The sequence below is a fragment of the Sander lucioperca genome, chromosome 6 (genome assembly GCF_008315115.2).
Source record: "Sander lucioperca isolate FBNREF2018 chromosome 6, SLUC_FBN_1.2, whole genome shotgun sequence".
In the NCBI taxonomy this organism is placed as follows: domain Eukaryota; kingdom Metazoa; phylum Chordata; class Actinopteri; order Perciformes; family Percidae; genus Sander; species Sander lucioperca.
Window position 1 is genome coordinate 27646395 of NC_050178.1, and position 8959 is coordinate 27655353.

Consider the following 8959-nt stretch of genomic DNA (forward strand, 5'->3'; position numbering starts at 1 on the left):
TCTTTAAATAGAGACTGATGTCACCCTCTCTCTCTCACACACACACACACACACACACACACACACACACACACACACACATACACACACACACACACACACACACACACACACACACACACAGTGATGTCACTTTCACTCCCTGTCCCGCCATTCCATGACATCATCGTCTGATGCTGTTAGTCACCACACACACACACACACAATGACCAACCACACACTCTCATACTTATGACACTACGTAGACTCACCCTTTACTCTGCACACACACTCACCGTCCCAGTCCCATGCCTGCACACCAGCGGTGCAGCAGTGTGTGTACACAGGTGTGTACGACGTTTACACACCTGTGGGCCGAGGGATTCACAGTTTGGACCTAAAAATAGCCAGACGCTCTCCATCCTGCAGAGTAACGCTGCAGCCAGTTATCTGGGGTGCTAACTGCGAACGAGAGAGACTTTTGTTCCCTGACTTCCTGCTGACTGCCAAACCCACCAGACTCCATGTAAATAATCAGGACTTTTAGCGTGTATAGGGCCAGCATATCTCCACATGTAAATGGGTGAATTAAGGGTTTATTTCAACCAAACCAGAGTGGTGATTGTTGGAACAGTGGAAAGATGAACCAAGACGGCTTTTCATAGTTTTATTTAGTTTCTGTCCACTTTAAATGAAGTGTGTTTAAGACAATAAAATTACTGATTATTTACATGGAGTCTGGTGGGTTTGGCAGTTGTGATTCCAGAGCTGTTTTATGTTAAACTAAAAGGTCTATCTCTGTAGGGATCCTTTCCATAATGTTGTCAGTCACTCAGATACACAAACATGGGGAAATTGTGTCCAGGTTGAAATAACGTATCCTTTTTGTCACACAGAGAAGCTCTCATAAAAAGCAAGCCGGACCGCGTAAGACACCACACACGCACACACACACACACACACACACACACACACACACACACACACACACACACACACACACACACACACGCACCAGAGTATTTCTTCTTCCACCGGCTTGTTGTCTTTGACATCGCTGCTGACCGTTTACCAGCAACATGATTTACAATCATCCGGCCGCTTCTTAATCCAATCTGCTTTTTAAAAAAAACAAGTTGTTCGCTCAGCGTTTAAATGACTAGCAGTTGTGCTGTATACAAAGAATCTTCTAGAACCAGAATACTATTCATATCACACACCTCTTAATCTAAAAAATGCTATGCATTTGGTAATAAGGGCCTTATTCTGAATATCCAGAATAAACACACACAGAGACACACACACATACGCGCACACACACAAAGAGACACACAGACACACGCGCACACACATACACAGACACACAGAGAGAGACACACATACACACACACACACACACACACACACAGACACACACACACACACACAGACACACGCGCATGCACAGACACACACACACACACACACACACACACACACACACACACACGCGCATGCACAGATACACACAAACACACACACACACACACACACACACACACACACACACACACACACAGTTGTGTATTCATCCCTGCTGACTGTTTACCAGCGACATGATTTAAATCATCCGGCCGCCCTTTTAATCCAATCTGCTTTGAAAAAAAGAAGAGCCGTTGGCTCAGCGTTTAATCCAATCAGTTTTTAGAAATGAGTTGTCGTCGGCCAGAATCAATCACGCCAGCCCACCTGGTAATCAAATCCAATACAAAGATTTATCTATTCAGACTGTGCTCTGTTCTCTCCTCCGTCTCTCTCTCAGCTCTTTGTTTTTCCTCCCTCTTCATCTCTCAATCTGCTCCGTTCCTCTCCGTCTCGTATTCATATACACACAGACCTGAACAATTTATTCTGGATATGAAAGCCTGCTGTGGCCGATGAGTCCAGTGAGAAACTGGTCATCATTAAGAGGCCAGACAGCTTGTTGAGGGAGGGAGGGGAACCTGTGACACCTTCCTTCACTTGCTAAACTATCTTTTAAACTGACAAACATATGTGTAATCCATGGCTGAATTAGATGAGATAAGATATACTGTATTGTCTTTATTGTCCGTTCCGCAGCTTTACAAAGACAACACAAAATTCCGAAAATTAGCATCTCTCAACACATACTCTCATGTAACACAAAACATATATATACATTAGACAGGTACCTATATAGTAAGCACATTAACTCCTTCTTTCAGTGGCAGTTTTTAATTGAACAACCCTGTACGTATTGCACAAAATGACACAATGCACTGGTATAATGCACAACCCAAATAGCCTACAAATTGCACAACTAACATATTGCACAACCCAAATAGCCTACATATTGCACAAATGACACAGTTCAAACAGGATCAACACATTGTGTCTCTCCCTGTTCACTATGATACATATTTTTTTTAAATAACATTCCATGGGGTCCATTGGAACGGGAGGGACTTAGCCACTCTATGTGATGAACATCTGTCTTAAAATCTAAATGTTGCTGTGGCTGGTAAACTAAATTTGCTCGGAGGTGTGGGCCCAGTGAGCAGATGTTGTGTCCGACCACTAACACGCCGAACGCCAAGCTGACACCGGAGACTAACCAGGGAGTCGTAGCCTCAAGGGCCATTCACATTGTACGCGCAAACGGCAGCGCTGCGCTATGAAACCCATTATTGTCAATGGCATGCGCGCAAAAGAACTGGTCTGCCGCTGCGCTGAGCAAAGCGCAGCGCAAGCGGCATTTTGCGGCTGGCCGCTCTTGCGCGTGCCGCGGTCAAAGTTCAACATGGTTCAGCTTTGACCGCGGCAGGCGCAAGAGCGGCCGCGGTGCGCTGTGACGTGCATTCAAGTGTCTGGAAAAAAAACAACAACAAAAACACAGAATACACGTGGATCCACCAACGGAACATGGACAAGAGGTTGATTTTGGCCGTCAGCGATCTCCCAGAGTTGTATAGGCTACGACACAAGTTCGAGGTCGTACAGAGACCTCGGACGCAAAACTATGTTGTGGAAGCATATTTCACCATAATAAGCATGCCAGCTGTGTAGATTATTGGAGCCTCTTAATTTAAATCATTCAGGTAGGTTTTCGCTATGTGAAATCAACATAAATGTCTTCACTGAAATACAATCCTATGTTACATTGTTTCTCAGTTACTTTGGTGCATTTGTCAAATCATAATTTGCATTTGCACAACAGTGAGTGCATTTTCTTAAAACACCGCATAGTGACTGACCTGAAAAATCATGTATCTTGCTGGAAATCTTTTGTTTGTGTCCAAAGCAAGTATTTATACCAATGAATCAAACTGACAAGTCCTTACGCCATTGTTTATACCAAGATAGTGAAACTGCTTTGTGTTGTTGTCCATATTTAACAGTTCACTCTGGAAGTATAGTCTAATGAACAATGCACATGAAAGGGAGCACTATTCCCTATGTGACAAAGTTACACATTATTATCATCTCTGATCTGAGAAATACGCTAAAGCAACTGAGAAGAACTGTAGCCTACTGTTGTGAGCTGCCAAAACCAAATACCAAGTTGATTATACAGCTCCATACAGGTATTTGTAGGATATATTTGTATTTTTTATAAAAAAAAAATATAATTTATACTCTTTATTGATCCCCAATGGGGAAATTACAATTTACACTCGGTTGTTATTACACAATAATAATATTGTATTTGTATGTTTATATGATGAAAAATATGTTTGGACTGATTGACACAAGTCATGTTCATTTTCATTGAAGTTCACATATAGGTATATAGGTAGGTATATGGCCTTTACACAGAATAACTACCCATTTCCAAATGTGTAAGCTCCAGTTTTGGAGGAATTAATTGCACATATGCATTAAACCATGTTTTCCAGAGAATGAATGATGCATGTATGAATGTAGGCTCATATCTTAGCTTTATTATACCCAACTGCAATGACTGCAGACCTCTTACTTATAAACATGCAATGACACATAGTGTCGAGTGTTGAAAATAATCCACACGTCTTCATCTATTTAGAGGAGGAGTGTAAGAAAAGGTGGAAGAACCTAAGGGACAGGTACATAAAGGAGAGGAGACAGAAAAGTGGTGCAGGGGCAGACTTGGAAGTACTTTTCCATACTGTCTTGTCTGGAGCCACACGTCAGGGAGACAAACAGCCAGACGCTCCGTTGTAGAAATGGGCTTTCGGAATGTTGTTCGCATCTGGGAAATCGTAGGCCCGACTCTCGTCAGTAGACTGTCAAATTGCTCCCTGTTGAGCCGAAAGTACCCCTGGAACCAGTCACAGTGAAAGCGGAGCTCCTTCACCAGCCGGAATTCCCCCAACTGCTCTCTGGACCTGAGGGTCTGGTGCACCCACACCCTTCTACCTGCTGCCCTCCTCCGTCTTCTCCTCACAACCAGGGCAAGGCCAAGGCTTTCTTTTGTTTCAAAGACAGAAACATCGTCTCCACCAAATCACTACTGTGTATCCACAATGTCGCATGTAGCCTACTGCACGTCTGATGTAAACACCGGACGCAGACGTGACGTGCATTCAAATATTGGCGCATGTATGACGTAAATTTGCGCTGAGCCCGGCGGCAAGCACAACAAATATAGTTGGGAATAGGACAACCTAGCGGCGAGCGCAGCGCATGCCGCGTACAATGTGAACCGGCCCTCAGAAATAGAGGTTAGGTTTGTGATGGACAGCTTATTTGAGGGATGAGGAGATTGTGGCACCCACAACAGGATTAACACAAACACACACACGCGCTTTCAGTGCTGACCTCATGCATGACTGATTCATGGCTTATTCTCCCCCGAGTCCATTTCTACAAGGTCAGGGCCATAGGGATGCTGAGTGTGTGTGTGTGTGTGTGTGTGTGTGTGTGTGTGTGTGTGTGTGGTCATGTATGACTCTAAGTGGGGTTGGCCAGGTTTTTAACCCCCATGCTGAAGCAGCTGAAAGATTTTTAATAATTCATATGTTCTGCATTTGCATTTCTCTCTCTCTCTCTCTCTCTGTCACTCTCTCAAATACATTTCTCTCTGACCCACAGTGCAGTACAAGATATATACAAAACTATAAATACATTCTAAATAGTGCAAGGCAAAACCAAACGGTATCGAAAACTAAAGAAATTGAAAATGTGCAATATAAATTATAAATTAAAAATATAAAATGACATCATTTAAGAAAAAAAAAATCATAAATCATTGCTATTAGTCCCCCTTTACGTCTGTCTGAGTTTTACACACATTGAAACAGTGATGAGGCAATTTCTTTTGACTTTGTCGAAGGTATATAGCTCTTCTTTTTTCAAATTAAAAAAGACAGACAGACAGACAGACAGACTCACGCTCTGTCACTCACAAAGAGGAAATGCATCCTGTCAAATACATCCACTCATCACATGCACACTCTCCGATGCACACAAATACCCAGGTGCTCCGACACACACACACACACACACACACACACACACACACACACACACACACACACACACATCATGAATTCCCACACAGCCGCATGGTTTTAAAGTGCTCACAGACACACAACCACTCGAGCTGTGCCGTGAAGAAAGCCGAAGCACTCGTGTTGACAAGCGTTTCAGTCTCTGACCAGGTGGTCGTCTGTTATTCTTCCTCTCCTTTCTATCTCTTTCCCTCTACATCTTTCTGGTTGTTGCTCGCTGCCCGCCTGTCATCAATTTCCTGTTTCTCAGGTGCTCTCTCGCTGAAGTTAAAGCGGCCTGTGTGTGTGTGTGTGTGTCTATCTGTCTGTCTGTCTGTCTCTCTGTCTATGTATGTGTGTGTGTGTGTGTGTGTCTGTCTGTCTGTCTGTCTGTCTGTCTCTCTGTCTATGTATATGTGTGTGTGTGTGTCTGTCTGTCTGTCTGTCTGTGTGTGGTCGTGTGTGTGTGTTTTCATAAGACGCTAGCGTGCCAAACAGCCTGCACATCCTCGTATCTGTGACCTACTTTTGGCTCAGACTGTATTTTTTATGAGACAAGGGGGAATGCAGTGGAAATACAAACACACACACACACACACACGTGTTAAAAAAATTTCTACATCGGTACAGATACCAATAACGTGACTTCGATACCGGTTGTTGAACGCTTCCTTTCGATATCAATTTCATAAAATCCATTTTAACCCTCCGAGCCCGAGCTTGTCGTATACGACAAAAACACCATCTCTGATTCATGACTTAAAGTGCTCATATTCTGCTTTTGGGCTTTTTCCCTTTCCTTTATTGTGTCATATATCTTTATTATGCACGTTATAGGTTTACAGAGTGAAAAAGCCCAAAGTCCCCCCCAAAGGGACTTACCATCTCCAACAGAAAACACTGTTCACAAACTGCTCCAAACAGCTCTATTGTAGTCCAGCCTTTACTTCAGAGACAAACGTGGTCACTTTGGAACACACGTTATAATGCTCACCTAGCTGCTAGCATGGCACGCCCTCATACTCTGCTTCTGACTGGCTAGTAGTCCTTACCTAGGTACTGTCAGGGCACGCCCTCATACTCTGCTTCTGACTGGCTAGTAGTCCTTACCTAGGTACTGTCAGGGCACGCCCTCATACTCTGCTTCTGACTGGCTAGTAGTCCTTACCTAGGTACTGTCAGGGCACGCCCTCATACTCTGCTTCTGACTGGCCAGTAGTCCTTACCTAGCTACTGAGCATGTGTGACTCCCAACAAAGATGGAACAGAAGTGAGAGGTCTCACTCTGTAGCTAAAACAGAGAGCTCAACACACAGGGTGAAAAGAGGAGCTGCTGCAATGTGCAGTACAACAATACTATGGTGTTTTCTGAAAATTGAACCACACAACCTTTAAATACTTCTTATGAAACTGAAATTGAGCATAATATGAGCACTTTAATCATTTTATAACCATAACGAGTAGAAACATACCGTTTTAACACTTGCGCTGTTCCGCGGATTTCTTTGGTGTCTTCGTAGCTTTAACAGAAGGTTTTTTATCCAGCGTTTTTCGGGGGTTTTTGTGCAATAAATTCTCACTCTTACATCCAAGATGGATCCACTTTATGTCCATAATTTATGGATTTTCGGTCGTTTATCGCCGTTAGCTTTTGCTGCTAACCACCATTTTAGTTTCCCATGATGCTCTGGGAGAGCATTCCGACCAATCAAAAGTTTGTTTACGTCTTGTTAAACCAAAAGAAGGCTGGTCCTGACTGTTCATGCGTGCATTTAAAAAAAAATCCATTTATTTTTTAGTTCCTGCCACACACACACACACACACACACACACACACACACACACACACACACACACACAGCCCCGTCTCTGTGCGTAACGTAGAGTTCTTCCATGATGAGATTTACTTCTTAGATGGATGAATGAATGAATGGTTTATTTTCGTTTATCACTTTCTTTTTCAAATGCTATAAGATTGAATAAAACTTGTGAAGAGCGTTGTAGGGAGCCATCCATGTTATTTCTTTTTGAAAATTTGGTATAGAAACTTTTCGAAAATGGGTCAAATGTGACCCGAGGACAACAAGAGGTTAACTAAACAACAACTTTTTCCTTGTGTTTACACAAAACAAAATATGTACATAAAGATATTGAAATTTGGTATTAAATGTTGAAGCATTATTCGATACTCAATACTATGGATGCAATTCGGTCGGTGCTTAAAAGTATCCAAGTGCGCTACCCAGCCCTAAAAATCTCATTTAAAAACTGTTGACTATAGTGCTGTACAGTCAAAGATATGAATCTGTGGATCATTTCCTGGATGAATGGATGAGTAGTATGGGTCAGAGTTTTCCAAAGTCCCAAGATGACGTCCTCAAATGTCTCGTTTTGTCCACAACTCAAAGATATTCAGTGTCCTGTCCCAGAGGAGAGAAGAGACTATTCATAAATGTTCTCATATTTAACAAGCTGACAACAGAGAAGTTTGACTTTCTTTGTCAAAAAGATGACTCAAACCGATGAATCGATTAGAAAAATAGTTGGAGAAGCAACACCTCTTCATACACACCTTTTTATTTATTCATCTGCACACCTTAAGCCTCTGAGTATCCTGGTTGGCACGGAGACAGATGCCTGAAAATGTAATGATGTGCAGGACATACACACATACACAAACGGTGTGTGTGTGTGTGTGTGTGTGTGTGTGTGTGTGTGTGTGTGTGTGTGCGTGTGTGTCTGTCTGTGTGAGCGCCTGTGCACGTGGGTATGCGTGAGTGTGTATATGTGTTTGTGTGTGACCACGTGTGTCTGTGTGTTTTTCTGTCTGTGTTTGTGTGTGTCTGTGTGTGTGTGTGTGTGTGTGTGTGTGTCTGTCTGTGTGTGTTTCTCTGTATGTGTATATGTGTCTGTATATGTGTCTTTGAGTCTGTGCGTGTGTGTGGGGGTGTGTGTGCAACAACAGTGAAAACCCATCTTTAGTAAGCTGTTTTCCATTCTGTTTTGTGTGTTTGGGGTGAAAAGGAAATGCTCAAGTACCATCACGCTTGAGTGGTATTTCCATGGCCGAGAGCTGATTTAATTCAGCCCCCTAAGCTTTTCAAACACAGTTCCCAATTAATTTTTAAATTACTGCGCTGGCTTGTTGACTAGCTCCTGACACTTGAGATATTATGTTAATTTGCACACCTCTTACTGAGTCGGCTCGCTCCCGCTGCTGGATGTTGAATCAAGGAAATGCCTCGTAGGCCTCGTGGCTGCAGAGACTTACAGTGGAGACCAAATCTGACTGCAAGTCACTCTCATTAACACACACACACACACAGACAGAGAAACACACACACACACACGCGCACACACACACAGACACAAACACATATGTATACACACACAGAGACACAGACAGAGATACACATTCACACACACACACACACACACACACACACACACACTCACACACACACACACACACACGCACACACACACACACAGAAACACACACACACACACAC